At 39.9% G+C, this 15,490-nt stretch overlaps 1 protein-coding gene across 29 annotated transcripts in view; it reads right to left on the bottom strand.

Annotated features, from left to right (window-relative positions):
• Nucleotides 1-15,490, bottom strand: part of ADAM32 (ADAM metallopeptidase domain 32) — a 203,450-nt gene that overhangs the window by 97,317 nt on the left and 90,643 nt on the right. The window lies entirely within an intron of this gene.

Here is a 15,490-nt window from a genome sequence, read left to right as displayed (position 1 = left end):
AACAAGACAGGAATACCACTTTCACCACTTTTAACCAACATAGTACTGAAAATCCTAGCCAGAGGAATTAGGGAAGAGAAATAAAAGGCATCCAAACTGGAAATGTAGAAGTCAAATTTTCCCTCTTTGTAGGTGACATGCTCTTATATATAGAAAAATCAAAGATTCCACCAAAAAACTCTAAGAACTGATCAACAAATTCAGTAAAATTGCAGGATTCAAAATCAGCATACAAAAATTAGTAGCCTCTCTATTCTCCAGAAACAAACTAGCTGAATAATAAATCAAGAAAGCAATCTCGTTTACAATAGCCATGAAAAATATAAAATACCTAGAAATAAACTGAACCAAGGAGGTAAAAGACTTCTACACAAAAACTATGAAACAGAGATATAAAAAAATTAAAGAGAACAAAAACATATGGAAAAACATCCACCCATGTGGAGTAGAGAAATTAATACTGTTATCATGATCATACCACCCAAAGCGATCTACAGATCCAGTGAAATCCATAACAAAATACCAATAATATTCTTCACATAAGTAGAAAAAACAATCCTAAAATTAATATGGAACCACAAAAGATCCTTCAAAATATACTGTAAGTCTGTAGGAATAAATTCAGAAAAGTATTGGTATAAAAACAGACAAACAGAGCAATGAAACAGAATAGAAAGCCAAGAAATAAACCCATCTATTTACAGCCAACTGATTTTCTTCATAGATACCAAGAACATATATGTGTGCTGGGAATAACTGATATCCATATGCAGAGGAATGAAACTAGGGCCCTATCTCTAACCACATACAAAAATCAACTCAAAACGGATTAAGGACTTAAACGTAAGGCTGGAAACTGTAAAACTGCTAGGAGAAAACAGAAATATTTCAGGACATTGTTCTAGGCAGATTTTATGGCTAAGACTTCAAAAGCACAGGCAACAAAAACAAAAATAGACAAATGGAACTCTATTAAACTAAAAAACTTCTGTACAGCAAAAGAAACAATCAACGGAATGAAGAGACAATCTGTAGAATAAAAGAAAATATTTGCAATCTATTCATCCAATAGGTGGTTAATATCCAGAATATACAAGGATCTCAAAAACCTCAACGGCAAATAAAAAAATAATCGCATTTAAGGGGAGAGGTGGCAAGGTGGCCAATTAGATGCAGCCAGGAATAACATCTGCCACTGAGGGACTAGGACATTAGGAAGACCGGTGGGCTCCTAGCAGATCTTCAGAAAAGGCAATAAGAGCAGACAGAGGGAAGACACAGATGCTGGGCTGAAGGGGGAGGAAGCTGGGAACCCTACACGAGGATACTATGCACTGGGACTTCTTCCTGGCCCCAAAACACTCCTGGGGAAAGGGTGAGTTTAACAGGCAAGAAGCAACCTGCTCTCACCACAGGCCCCTGGAATCCCAGCAGGAGGAGAACTCCTGACCACCATGGATGCTTGAGTTGGCCAGGAGAGCTGCTTACAGAAGTGGCAGAGGCAGAACTCCAACCAGTGTAGAGCCCAGAGTTTTGGTGCAGGAGTGTCACTAGTAGAGCATGACCAGGGTCACCCATCTGCCTAGGCTTAACTTCCTTCCATACGAGACTTTAGCCCTAGGGGAACTGTCATACCTGAAGTCTGCAAAGCAGTCTTGCCCATGAGATGGGGCCAGTCTGACCTGAGCACCCCTCTAACTGGTGGCCTCTCTCGCGGACCCAGCCTGGCCATGACTGCTTGCAGCACAGCCTCAGTTGCCCAGGGAGGATACCTCCTAGGGACCTGCATCATAGCTCCTGCACTGGTGGACTGCATCTGACAAGCAGAGCTCCAGCAGAGCAGCCCCCACAGACAAATATCAGCTTGCTTGTGCCCTCTCTTCACCGCAGCCTCTCTATGATGCTTTACCTATACACACTAATCCATGGCCACCATCTACAGTGCTTTGCTGGTGTGTGTGTCTATGTGTGCAGGAGAACCTTGCCTCCCCTTCCCCGTCAGTGCAGGTTCACCCTGCCAAGACACTGCTGCCAGCATCGTTGTACCCCATACCCTCCCTCTGCTGCACCACCATTGCCACTGGAGCATTGGAAGGCACAGAGCCCATGAGCCCCACCACTGCACTGACACTGACACCAGTGTAAAACTAGGCATTAAAAACAGCAAACCCACCCCTTCACTGAGCAGCCACTGCTGACCACAAGAGTGTGCACAGAGGGCACACACTGTCCTGCACCCACCAGCACCCCCATGCTAACACCGCCACCAGCACAAATACATGCACAGTTGCTGTTGGGGGCCTCCCAACCCACCCTGAGCCATGCTGTCACCATTGCTGCTACAAACACTGGTATGGAAGCCAGCATCCCAGTACACACTAGCACCCTCCTGCAAGTGACAAGCATGCACCCCACTGTGCCGCCACTGCCACTGCTGTTGGCACATGCAAATAAAGATGGATCCTGCTGCCACTGCCCTAGGAAGCACTTTGACTGGCATCACCTATTGGAATGTTGTGGCCAGCAGTCTGGGAGCACCATGGCTTCTCCACGGAAGCAGGTTCCTAATCTCAAGGAGCCAGAGAACAAAGCTGGGGCATGATACTAGTCCCACAGAATTAGAGCATGCAGTCCAGGAATCCTGAGCCTAGCCTTGGCCCCCTAAAAATCTTCCAAAACAAATCCAGTTGACTGAATCCACCTGATACCAAAACCAAACCCCCAAGGTCATCAAATATGATAAAAGAAAAAAAAATCAAAGGACAACCACATCACGGATTGAAGGAACACCAGCCAACAAAGATGAGAAAGAACCAGTGGAAGAACTCTGACAACTCAAAAAGCCAGAATGTCTTCTTTCCTCCAAACACCAAACTAGTACTCCAGCAAGGTTTATTAACCAAGGTGAGATGGCTGAAATGACAGAAACAGAATTCAGAATATGGATAGGAATGAAGATGATTGAGATTCAGGAGAACATTGAACCCAATTCAAGTAACCTAAGAACCACAATAAAATGATACAGGAGCTGACAGACAAAATGGTCACGATAGAAAAGAACATAACCAACCTGATAGAGCTGAAAAACACAGTATAAAAATTTCATAATGCAATAGCAACTATTAAAAGCAGAACAGACCAAGCCAAGGAAATAATCTTGGAGCTTGAAGACTGGCTTTCTGAAATAAGACAGTCGCACAAGAATAAAGAAAACAGAATATAAAGGAAAGAACAAAACCTCCAGGAAATATGGGATTATGTGAAGACACTAAGTCTACAACTCATTGGCAACCCTGAAAGATATGGGGAGCATGGAAGCAACTTGGAAAACATATTTCAGGATATCATCCTAGCTAGAGAGGTCAACATTCAAATTCAAACAATCCAGAGGGAGAGAGGAGCCAAGATGGCCGAATAGGAACAGCTCCGGTCTACAGCTCCCAGCGTGAGCGATGCAGAAGACGGGTGATTTCTGCATTTCCATCTGAGGTACCGGGTTCATCTCACTAGGGAGTGCCAGACAGTGGGTGCAGGACAAGGGGTGCAGCACACCATGCACAAGCCGAAGCAGGGCGAGGCATTGCCTCACTCTGGAAGAGCAAGGGGTCAGGGAGTTCCCTTTCCTGGTCAAGGAAAGGGGTGACAGATGACACCTGGAAAATCCCACCCGAATACTGTGCTTTTCAAATGGGCTTAGGAAACAGCGCACCAGGAGATTACATCCCGCACCTGGCCAGAGGGTCCTACGCCCACGGAGTCTCGCTCATTGCTAGCACAGCAGTCTGAGATCAAACCGCAACGTGGCAGCGAGGCTGGGGGAGGGGCGCTCACCATTGCCCAGGCTTACTTAGGTAAACAAAGAAGCTGAGAAGCTCGAATTGGGTGGAGCCCACCACAGCTCAAGGAGGCCTGCCTGCCTCTGTAGGCTCCACCTCTGGGGGCAGGGCACAGACAAACAAAAAGACAGCAGTAACCTCTGCAGACTTAAATGTCCCTGTCTCACAGCTTTGAAGAGAGCAGTGGTTCTCCCAGCACGCAGCTGGAGATCTGAGAACGGGCAGACTGCCTCCTCAAGCAGGTCCCTGACCCCTGACCCCGAGCACCCTAACTGGGAGGCACCCCCCAGTATGGGCAGACTGACACCTCGCATGGCCGGGTACTCCTCTGAGACAAAACTTCCAGAGGAATGATCAGACAGTAGCATTTGCGGTTCACGAAAATCTGCTGTTCTGCAGACACCACTGCTGATACACAGGCAAACAGGGTCTGGAGTGGACCTCTAGCAAACTCCAACAGACCTGCAGCTGAGGGTCCTGTCTGTTAGAAGGAAAACTAACAAACAGAAAGGACATCCACACCAAAAACCCATCTGTACATTACCATCATGAAAGACCAAAAGTAGATAAAACCACAAAGATGGGGAAAAAACAGAGCAGAAAAACTGGAAACTCTAAAAAGAAGAGCGCATCTCCTCCTCCAAAGGAACGGAAGCGCATCTGCTCCTCCAAAGCGCATCTGCTCCTCACCAGCAACGGAACAAAGTTGGATGCAGAATGACTTTGACGAGTTGAGAGAAGAAGGTTTCAGACGATCAAACTACTCCGAGCTACAGGAGGAAATTCAAACCAAAGGCAAAGAAGTTGAAAACTTTGAAAAAACTTTAGACGAATGTATAACTAGAATAACCAAAACAGAGAAGTGCTTAAAGGAGCTGATGGAGCTCAAAGCCAAGGCTCGAGAACTACGTGAAGAATGCAGAAGCCTTAAGAGCTGATGCGATCAACTGGAAGAAAGGGTTTCAGTGATGGAAGATGAAATGAATGAAATGAAGTGAGAAGGGAAGTTTAGAGAAAAGGGAATAAAAAGAAATGAACAAAGCCTCCAACAAATATGGGACTATATGAAAAGACCAAATCTACGTCTGATTGGTGTACCTGAAAGTGACAGGGTGAATGGAACCAAGTTGGAAAACACTCTGCAGGATATTATCCAGGACAATTTACCCAATCTAGCAAGGCAAGCCAACATTCCGATTCAGGAAATACAAAGAACGCCACAAAGATAATCCTCGAGAAGAGCAACTCCAAGACACGTAATTGTCAGACTCACCAAAGTTGAAACGAAGGAAAAAATGTTAAGGACAGCCAGAGAGAAAGGTCGGGTTACCCACAAAGGGAAGCCCATCAGACTAACAGCGGATCTCTCGGCAGAAACTCTACCAGCCAGAAGAGAGTGGGGGCCAATATTCAACATTCTTTTTTTTTTTTTTTTTTTTTTTGAGACAGAGTCTTGCTCTGTCACCCAGGCTGGAGTGCAGTGGCGTGATCTCCACTCACTGCAAGCTGTGCCTCCCAGGTTCATGCCATTCTCCTGCCTCAGCCTCCAGAGTAGCTGGGTCTACAGGCACCCGCCACCACGCCCGGCTAATTTTTTGTATTTCAGTAGAGACAGGGTTTCACCATGTTAGCCAGGATGGTCTCGATCTCCTGACCTCATGATCCGCCCGCCTCGGCCTCCCAGAGTGCTGGGATTACAGATGTGAGCCACCGCACCTGGCCTCAACATTCTTAAAGAAAAGAATTTTCAACCCAGAATTTCATATCCAGCCAAACCAAGCTTCATAAGTGAAGGAGAAATAAAATACTTTACAGACAAACAAATGCTGGGAGATTTTGTCACCACCGGGCCTGCCTTAAAAGAGCTCCTGAAGGAAGCCCTAAACATGGAAAGGAACAACCAGCACCAGCTGCTGCAAAATCATGCCAAAATGTACAGACCATCGAGACTAGGAAGAAACTGCATCAACTAATGAGGAAAATAACCAGCTAACATCAAAATGACAGGATGAAATTCACACATAACAATATTAACTTTAAATGTAAATGGACTAAATGCTCCAATTAAAAGACACAGACTGGCAAATTGGATAAAGAGTCAAGACCCATCAGTGTGCTGTATTCAGGAAACCCATCTCACGTGCAGAGACACACATAGGCTCAAAATAAAAGGATGGAGAAAGACCTACCAAGCAAATGGAAAACAAAAAAAGGCAGGGGTTGCAATCCTAGTCTCTGATAAAACAGCCTTTAAACCAACAAAGATCAAAAGAGACAAAGAAGGCCATTACATAATGGTAAAGGGATCAATTCAACAAGAAGAGCTAACTATCCTAGATATATATGCACCCAATACAGGAGCACCCAGATTCATAAAGCAAGTCCTGAGTGACCTACAAAGAGACTTAGACTCCCACACAATAATAATGGGAGACTTTAACACCCCACTGTCAACATTAGACAGATCAACGAGACAGAAAGTTAACAAGGATACCCAGGAATTGAACTCAGTTCTGCACCAAGCGGACCTAATAGACATCTACAGAACTCTCCACCCCAAATCAACAGAATATACATTTTTTTCAGCATCACACCACACCTATTCCAAAACTGACCACATAGTTGGAAGTAAAGCACTCCTCAGCAAATGTAAAAGAACAGAAATTAAAACAAACTGTCTCTCAGACCACAGTGCAATCAAACTAGAACTCAGGATTAAGAAACTCACTCAAAACCACTCAACTACATGGAAACTGAACAACCTGCTCCTGAACGACTACTGGGTACATAACAAAAAGAAGGCAGAAATAAAGATGTTCTTTGAAACCAACGAGAACAAAGACACAACATACCAGAATCTCTGGGACACATTTAAAGCAGTGTGTAGAGGGAAATTTACAGCACTAAATGCCCACAAGAGAAAGCAAGAAAGATCCAAAATTCACGCCCTAACATCACAATTAAAAGAACTAGAAAATCAAGAGCAAACACATTCAAAAGCTAGCAGAAGGCAAGAAATAACTAAAATCAGAGCAGAACTGATGGAAATAGAGACACAAGAAACCCTTCAAAAAATTAATGAATCCAGGAGCTGGTTGTTTGAAAGGATCAACAAAATTTATATAGACCGCTAGCAAGACTAATAAAGAAAAAAAGAAAGAAGAATCAAATAGATACAATAAAAAATGATAAAGGGGATATCACCACCGATACCACAGAAATACAAACTACCATCAGAGAATACTACAAACACCTCTACGCAAATAAACCAGAAAATCTAGAAGAAATAGATAAATTCCTCGACACATATACTCTCTCAAGATTAAACCAGGAAGAAGTTGAATCTCTGAAAAGACCAATAACAGGATCTGAAATTGTGGCAATAATCAATAGCTTACCAACCAAACAGAGTCCAGGACCAGATGGATTCACAGCAGAATTCTACCAGAGGTACAAGGAGAAACTGGTACCATTCCTTCTGAAACTATTCCAATCAATAGAAAAAGAGGGAATCCTCCCTAACTCATTTTATGAGGCCAGCATCATCCTGATACCAAAGACGGGCAGAGACACAACAAAAAAAGAAAATTTTAGACCAATATCCCTGATGAACATTAATGCAAAAATCCTCGATAAAATACTGGCAAACCAAATCCAGCAGCACATCAAAAGGCTTATCCACCATGATCAAGTGGGCTTCATCCCTGGGATGCAAGGCTGGTTCAATATACGCAAATCAATAAATGTAATCCAGCATATAAACAGAACCAAAGACAAAAACCACATGATTATCTCAATAGATGCAGAAAAGGCCTTTGACAAAATTCAACAACACGTCATGCGAAAAACTCTCAATAAATTAGGTATGGATGGGACGTATCTCAAAATAATAAGAGCTATCTATGACAAACCCACAGCCAATATCATACTGAATGGGCAAAAACTGGAAGCATTCCCTTTGAAAACTGCCACAACACAGGGATGCCCTCTCTCACCGCTCCTATTCAACATAGTGTTGGAAGTTCTGGCCAGGGCAATCATGCAGGAGATGGAAATAAAGGGTATTCAATTAGGAAAAGAGGAAGTCAAACTGTCCTTGTTGGCAGATGACATGATTGTATATCTAGAAAACCCCATTGTCTCAGCCCAAAATCTCCTTAAGCTGATAAGCAACTTCAGCAAAGTCTCAGGATATAAAATCAATGTACAAAAATCACAAGCATTCTTATACACCAATAACAGACAAACAGAGAGCCAAATCATGAGTGAACTCCCATTCACAATTGCTTCAAAGAGAATAAAATACTTAGGAATCCAACTTACGAGGGACGTGAAGGACCTCTTCAAGGAGAACTACAAACCACTGCTCAGTGAAATAAAAGAGGATACAAACAAATGGAAGAACATTCCATGCTCATGGGTAGGAAGAATCAATATCGTGAAAATGGCCATACTGCCCAAGGTAATTTATAGATTCAATGCCATCCCCATCAAGCTACCAATGACTTTCTTCACAGAATTGGAAAAAACTACTTTAAAGTTCATATGGAACCAAAAAAGAGCCCACATCGCCAAGTCAATCCTAAGCCAAAAGAACAAAGCTGGAGGCATCACGCTACCTGACTTCAAACTATACTACAAGGCTACAGTAACCAAAACAGCATGGTACTGGTACCAAAACAGAGATATAGATCAATGGAACAGAACAGAGCCCTCAGAAATAACGCCGCGTATCTACAACTATCTGATCTTTGACAAACCTGAGAAAAACAAGCAATGGGGAAAGGATTCCCTATTTAATCAATGGTGCTGGGAAAACTGGCTAGCCATATGTAGAAAGCTGAAACTGGATCCCTTCCTTACACCTTAGACAAAAATTAATTCAAGATGAATTAAAGACTTAAACGTTAGACCTAAAACCATAAAAACCCTAGAAGAAAACCTAGGCATTACCATTCAGGACATAGGCATGGGCAAGGACTTCACGTCTAAAACTCCAACAGCAATGGCAACAAAAGCCAAAATTGACAAATGGGATCTAATTAAACTCAAGAGCTTCTGCACAGCAAAAGAAACTACCATCAGAGTGAACAGGCAACCTACAAAATGGGAGAAAATTTTTGCAATCTACTCATCTGACAAAGGGCTAATATCCAGAATCTACAATGAACTCAAACAAATTTACATGAAAAAAACAAACAACCCTATGAAAAAGTGGGCAAAGGATATGAACAGACACTTCTCAAAAGAAGACATTTGTGCAGCCAACAGACACATGAAAAAATGCTCATCATCACTGGCCGTCAGAGAAATGCAAATCAAAACCACAGTGAGATACCATCTCACACCAGTTAGAATGGCAATCATTAAAAAGTCAAGAAACAACAGGTGCTGGAGAGGATGTGGAGAAATAGGAACACTTTTACACTGTTGGTGGGACTGTAAACTAGTTCAACCATTGTGGAAGTCAGTGTGGTGATTCCTCAGGGATCTAGAACTAGAAATACCATTTGACCCAGCCATCCCATTACTGGTTATATACCCAAAGGACTATAAATCATGCTGCTATAAAGACACATGCACACGTATGTTTATTGCGGCATTACTCACAATAGCAAAGACTTGGAACCAACCCAAATGTCCAAGAATGATAGACTGGATTAAGAAAATGTGGCACATATACACCATGGAATACTATGCAGCCATAAAAAATGATGAGTTCATGTCCTTTGTAGGGACATGGATGAACTTGGAAATCATCATTCTTAGTAAACTATCGCAAGGACAAAAAACCAAACACTGCATGTTCTCACTCATAGATGGGAATTGAACAATGAGAACACATGGACACAGGAAGGGGAACATCACACTCTGGGGACTGTTGTAGGGTGGGGGGAGGGGGGAGGCATGGCATTGGGAGATATACCTAATGCTAAATGACGAGTTAATGGGTACAGCACACCAGCGTGGCACATGTATACATATGTAACTAACCTGCACATTGTGCACATGTACCCTAAAACTTAAAGTATAATAATAATAAAAATATAAAAAATAAAAAATAAAAATAAAAAATCCAGAGAACCTCCCCAATATACTTCACAAGAAAATTATTCCCAAGACACATAGTCATCACATTCTCCAAGGTCAAAGTGAAAGAAAAAATGTTAAAGGCAGCCAGATAGAAAGGACAGGTCACCTACAAAGGGAAGCCCATCAGACTAACAGTGGACCTCTTAGCAAAAACCCCACAAGCCAGAAGAGACTGGGGCCAATATTCAATGTTCTTAAAGAAAAGAAATTCCAACCACAAATTTCATATTTGGCCAAACTAAGCTTCATAAGCAAACGTGAAAAAAGATCCTTTTCAGACAAGCAAATGCTGAGGGCATTAGTCACTATCAGATGTGCCCTACAAGAGCTCCTGAGAGAAGCACTAAATGTGGAAAGAAAAGACCATTAACAGCCACTACAAAAACGCACTGAAATACACAGAACAGTGACACTATAAAGCAACCACACAAACAAGTCTGCAAAATAACCAGCTAACAACACAATGGCAGGATCAAATTCACACATATTTATATTTACCTTTAATGTAAACAGGCTACATGCCCCAATTAAAAGGCATGGAGTGGCAAGCTAGAAAAAGAAATAAGACCCAATGATATGCTGTCTTCAAGAAAACCATCTCACATACAATGACATCCATAGGCAAAAAAGAATGGAGAAAAATCTACCAAGCAAATGGAGAACAGAAAAAAGCAGGTGTTGCAGTCCTAATTTCAGACAAAACAGACTTTAAACCGACAAAGATAAAAAAAGACAAAGAAGGGCATTACATAATGGTAAAGGTTAGAAATGACAAAGGGGATGTTACACTGACCCCACAGGAATGCAAATAACCATCAGAGACTACTACAAACACCTCTATGCACACAAGCTAGGAAATCTAGAAGAAATGAATAAATTCTGGGACACATACAATCTCCTAAGACTGAACTAGCAAGAAATTAAATCCCTGAACACACCAAAAACAAGTTCTGGAATTGATTCAATAATAAATAGCCAACTAACCAAAAGAGAAAACCCAAGACCAGACGGAGTCACAGCCAAATTCTACCAGATGTACAAAGAACACCTGGTACCATTCCTGCTGAAACTCCTTCTTTACATCATATACATAAATCAACTCAAGATTGATTAAAGACTTAAATGAAAAGCCCAAAATGTAAAAACCCTGGAAGACAGCCTAGGCAATAATCATTCTGTATATAGGAACTGGCAAACATTTCATGATGAAGACTCCAAAAGCAATTACAACAAAAACAAAAATTGACCAATGAGATCTGATTAAACTAAAGAGCTTCTGCACAGCAAAAGAAACTATCAACAGTGTAAACAAACAGCTTACAGAACAGGAGAAAATATTTTCAAACTATGTATCTGATAAAGGTCTAATATCCAGCATCTATAAGGAACCTAAACAAATTTACAAGAAAAAAACAAACAACCCTATTAAAAAGTGGGCAAAGGACATGAATAGGCACTTTTTAAAAGAAGACATACATGCAGCAAACAAGCATATGAAAAAAAAGCTCCATACCACTGATTATTCGAGAAATGCACATCAAAACTACAATGAGATACCGTCTCATACCAATCAGAATGGTTATTATTAAAAAGTCAAAAAATAACAGATGCTGGTGAGGTTGTGGAGAAAAAGGAACACTTATACACTGTTGGTGGGAGTGTAAATTAGTTCAACCATTGTAGAAAACAGTGTGTTGATTCCTCAAAAAGCTAAAAATAGAACTATCATTCAACCCAGCAATGTGATTACTGGATATATACCCAAAGGAATATAAATCGTTCTATCATAAAGACTCATGTATATGTTCATTGCAGCACTATTCACAACAGCAAAGACATGAAGTCAACCTAAATGCTCATCAGTGGTAGACTAGATAAAGACAATGTGGTGCATGCATACCATGGAATACTATGTAACCATAAAAAGAATGAGATCATGTTTTTTGCAGGACAATGGATGGAGCTGGAGGCCATTATCTTTAGCAAACTAACACAGGAACAGAAAACTAAATACCACATATTTGGGAGCTAAAGGATGAGAACACATAGACACATACAGAGGAACAATAAACACTGGGTCCTACTTGAGGGTGGAAGGTGGGAGGAGGGAGAGGATCAGAAAAAAACAACTATTGGGTACTAGGCTTAGTACATGGGTGGCAAAATAATCCGTACAACAAACCCCCATGACTCAAGTGTACCTATATAACAAACCTGCACAGGTACACCTGAACCTAAAATAAAAATTTAAAAACACACACAAGTAAATCCCACCTAAAAGTGGGCAAAGGATTTGAATAGACATTTCTCAAAGGAAAACATACAAATTGCCAACCCACTCTCTTTTCTGACATGAAAAAATATTCAGCATCAGTAATCATTGGAAATTTTTAAATCAACACCGCCATGAGATATCATCTCACCCCAGTTAGAATGGTTATTATCAAACAACATAAAAACTAACAAATACTGGTGATGATGTTGAGAAAAGGCAACTCATACACTGTTAATGGGAATGTAAATTCATACAGCCATGATAGGAAGTATTGTGGAGGTTTCTCAAAAAGCTAGAACTAGAACTACAATACAAACTAGCAATCTTTGTACTTGGTATTTATCCAAAGTAAAGGAAATCAGTATATTAGAAAGATACCTGAACCTTCATGTTTATTGCAGCACTATTCACAATAGCCAAAACATGGAATAAACCTAAGTGTGAATCAATGGACAAATGGATAAAGAAAATGTGGTATACATCACAATGGAATACTATTCAGCCATAGAAAAGAAGTAAACTTTTTCATTTGTAACAACATGAATGGAACAGAAGGTCATTATGTTAAGTGAAAAAAGCCAGGCACAGAAAGGCAAATATCACAATTCTCAATCATGTGCGGGACTTTAAAAGTTTAACTCATAAAGATATAGAGTAGACACTTTGGGAGGCTGAGGCAGGCGGATCACGAGGTCAGGAGATCGAGACCATCCTGGCTAACACGGTGAAATCCCGGCTCTACTAAAAATACAAAAACAAAATTAGCCAGGCGTGGTGGCGGGCGCCTATAGTTCCAGCTGCTTGGGAGGCTGAGGCAGGAGAATGGCGTGAACTCAGGAGGCGGAGCTTGCAGTGAGCCAAGATTGCGCCACTGCACTCCAGCCTGGGCGACAGAGCAAGACTCTGTCTCAAAAAATAAATAAATAAATAAAAAGATATAGAGTAGAATGATGCTTTCCAGAGACTGGGAAGAGTGGGTAGGGGAATGAAGAGAGGTTAGTTAATAAGTAGACGCAGTTAAATAGAAAGAATAAGTTCTAGTGTTCAATAGCAAAGTAGGGTGACTAATTAATGGTAATTTATTGTATATTTCAAAATAGCTAGAAGAGGAGATTTGATGTTTTCAACACAAAGAAATGATAAATGTTTGAGAGGACGGATATTCTAAATACCCTTATTTGATCATCACACATGTATACAGATATGAAAATATCACGTGTACCCAATAAATACATACAATTATTATGTATCAATAGAATTTTGTCAATAATAATAATACATTTAGACACAGTTTTACCCAAAAAAAGATATAATGGAAGGAGTGCTCAAGTATAAAAATGAATTTTGAACAAATACATACGAATATTCTCTTGTTACTTAGTTTAAGCAAATGCCAATATATTAAGTCTTCTATATGAGGGAAGTGTAGACTATAGAATGAAACAAGGCTTTGAAATTAGATAAATTTGTTGACTAATACCAACCCTATGACTTATGAGGCCTTAGGCAAAGTGATTAAATTATCTAAGTCTTAGTATTTTCATCTGCATAATAGGGATAATGCCTATCTACCTCATAGATAGGTAAGGCTGTGAGTATTAAGTATAATTAAATAAGTGAAGTGTCTAATTCAATTATCTGGCTTTTAATAGGTACACAATAAATCACTGCTAGTATTACTGACACCTGCTAAAGTGTGTCCACTAATTAACTGTATATCTAGTAAATGTAGATCACTTCAGCTACTTATACTCCAGGGCTTTTTAATAAACACATTAAATTGAAATATGTAATTAATTACATGCTTTCTTTGAGAATTAACATAATGTGTGAGATGTACTGTGGATATGCAAAAGAGTTACACATGTGTGCTATTATTAGATTTTGTAAAAATTAATATAATACTCTACTCATATATACAAGAGATTTGTAAGAAATTGGAGATTATATATGAAAACATTTTAAACATAAAGTACCACATGAACTTAAAAGTTTACTAATACAGGCTCAAAACCCAAGTCTGCCACAAACTAGCCATCTGACCATGAGTAATTATCCTTTTTATTACTTAGCCTCTCATCTGTAAAAATGGGAATAATAGGAACTGCCCTGTAGAGATATTGTGAGAATCAAGTAAGTTAATATATGTAAAGTGCTAGGAATGGTCTCTAGAACATAGTAGGTACAATGTAAATATTTATTCATCTTATTATCATTAATCTTAGGCTCTGGGTGACCTACACAAAACATATTGTCCCAGCATACTTGAGAATAGCTGGCCATATGAACAATGAGCCCAAAATAATTATTCTCATATTGTTGTGATAGATGGATGGATAGATAGATAGATAGATAGATAGATAGATAGATAGATAGATAGATAGATAGATTCCATTTATCTATCTATATGGACATATGCATATCAATTATATATATACATATATGGATATGTGTGATTATGTGTGTGTGTGTATATATACATATATATACACACATTCCTTTCAGACCTAATTTGTAATATAATTGCATGTTTATATACATATGAAATATGTTGAGTTTGGGCTATTTTTGTAGGTATATATGTTGAATTTGAGTTGTTTTTAGAACATAAGAGTTAACCCTTAAAAGGTGCTTAGGAGTACCCATAAAAATAATATGTTTTCAAAATTTAATGTCTTATTTTTCACTTTTGACCTTTGACCTTTTAACCTATGATAGGTTACCCACATCATAGGCCATATTTGCAAACAGAAAAACTACAAAATGCTAATGACACCTGCTGTAGTTCTTGTCTGATATATCATCTGCGGAAGATTAATAAGTTTAGAAATCACTGTAGCTAATCAATCACACACTTATAGAATTCTACAGTTTAGAAAACCCTTTCCTATTTCACTTTTTGTCTTTTATTCTTACATCACCCTGTGAAATAAAAGAATAGGCATAATTATTCCCATTTAAAGATGAGAAAAGTAAACTTAGGCAAAGTCAAGTAATTTATCCAAAGTCACACAAATATATATATATATGTATATAATGTTGGTCTCCAACTAGGACTTCTTACTCTTTTGGATGTTAGGGGTTTTTTCCATAAAATCAAACAATTCTAAAAGCAAAACCAAAAACATCTTGTCTAAAACAAAGGCCACTTATTATGTTCTGCTGACATATTTTTAAAGATCCTGGCCGGGTGCGGTGGCTCACGCCTGTAATCCCAGCACTTTGGGAGGCCGAGGCAGGCGGATCATGAGATCAGGAGATCGAGACCATCCTGGCTAACACAGTG

Source organism: Pongo abelii, chromosome 7, assembly GCF_028885655.2.
Source record: "Pongo abelii isolate AG06213 chromosome 7, NHGRI_mPonAbe1-v2.0_pri, whole genome shotgun sequence".
Lineage (NCBI taxonomy): Eukaryota > Metazoa > Chordata > Mammalia > Primates > Hominidae > Pongo > Pongo abelii.
Note: the sequence above shows the minus strand (reverse complement) of the source record. Positions and strands in the feature narration are given on the sequence as shown.